The 1,390-nt window shown below is 34.9% G+C and overlaps 1 protein-coding gene across 2 annotated transcripts in view; it reads left to right on the top strand.

Annotated features, from left to right (window-relative positions):
- The window catches only part of LOC107751445 (adiponectin receptor protein 1-like), an 11,286-nt gene that overhangs the window by 2,586 nt on the left and 7,310 nt on the right, over positions 1–1,390 (top strand). The window lies entirely within an intron of this gene.

Raw genomic sequence — 1,390 nt, forward strand, 5'->3', positions numbered from 1 at the left:
CTTCTGACTATTTTGTAGTAAGTAACGAAATGTATTGGAGTAAAAGTATACATTTTAATTAGGAAATGTAATTGAGTAAAAGTTGGCTGAAATATTAAAACTCAAGTAAAGTACAGATACTCCCAAAATATACTTAAGTACTCTAACGAAGTATTATTACTTTGTTACATTACACCACTGCCTGGAACTCCTATTGATGTTTAACTAATCACAATGTTCATATTTTAAATTGATTGTTATTTAAGTTCTAGTCTGAGATGTTTGTGTTAAAGGGCACCTATTATTAGGGGTGGGCAATATGAGCTAAAATTCATATCACGTTATTTTACACTGTCCAGGCCAGTGTTTCCCAACCTTTTTTTAGTCGCGGCACCCTTTGGAAATTTTAACAAACTTGTGGCACCCTACAAAATAAATGTTGTCACAATATTTGAATTTCTAACTTTGATATGATAATTTGAAAAGTATAGATATTCGGTACAACAGGGAAGAACTGCAGAATATAATGTCATACAGATATTTTTAATATTAAAAATTGTCCATCAATGGTGGCAATCAGTAGGCCAATTTCTAATGAAGAGACCAATTTATATGACAGATTTTAATGTAAGCTTTTATACATGTGTAAACATTATTTAATTACCATTATAACTAGCTATCTCACAAATTTTTGCTCACTCAGTGTTTTTTTAATTTTACAGTGGGGTAATTTTGGTGCAGTAGCACGAGATAGCTTGATTTCAAACTTTGAATTGAATAAAAAATGACAAGTAAGCAGTCAGTAATAAAACAAGAACAAATAAAGAAATTACTAATGATAGCACAAATAAAAAAAATCACGATAGGCCTACAAATGAATTTTTCACGATTCTCTTATGAATATTTGAAATGGTCCTTTGTGTCAGAGCGCTGGAGTTCGTCAGAAATAGAACGGGGCATCAGTTTACTGTCATGGATTTGTCGTGTCGCATCGCGCCGCATCCACAGCAGAGAGCATCACTGGGTTCTATTTGCTTTTGTCAAATCGCGCCGCTCGCGTCTGGTGTAGACACGTTGTTTTGGTATTTGTGAATCTTAAGTATATTGATAATCTGCTTTACGTTTACATGGCACTGGAAGTCCTTTCACAAACGTGTAACTTTTATGCTCAGAGCAGAACCATGCATCGTTCATTTATATTTCTACATGGCTCCCTGCAATACAACTCTGATTCTTCAATGGCTCCATCTAGTGGTCTGTTATTGATACAACCACAACTGCTACAACTGATAATGGAGCACTCAAGCGGGTAATGCGAGTCATATTGAGGTATATAGAGGTTTCTTTTGCAAAATAATCTGCTGACTGTACACTATCCCTCAGTTTGGGAACCACTGGAGTAGGCGATTTG

The sequence above is a fragment of the Sinocyclocheilus rhinocerous genome, unplaced genomic scaffold (genome assembly GCF_001515625.1).
Source record: "Sinocyclocheilus rhinocerous isolate Xijiao unplaced genomic scaffold, SAMN03320098_v1.1 scaffold1654, whole genome shotgun sequence".
Taxonomy (NCBI): domain Eukaryota; kingdom Metazoa; phylum Chordata; class Actinopteri; order Cypriniformes; family Cyprinidae; genus Sinocyclocheilus; species Sinocyclocheilus rhinocerous.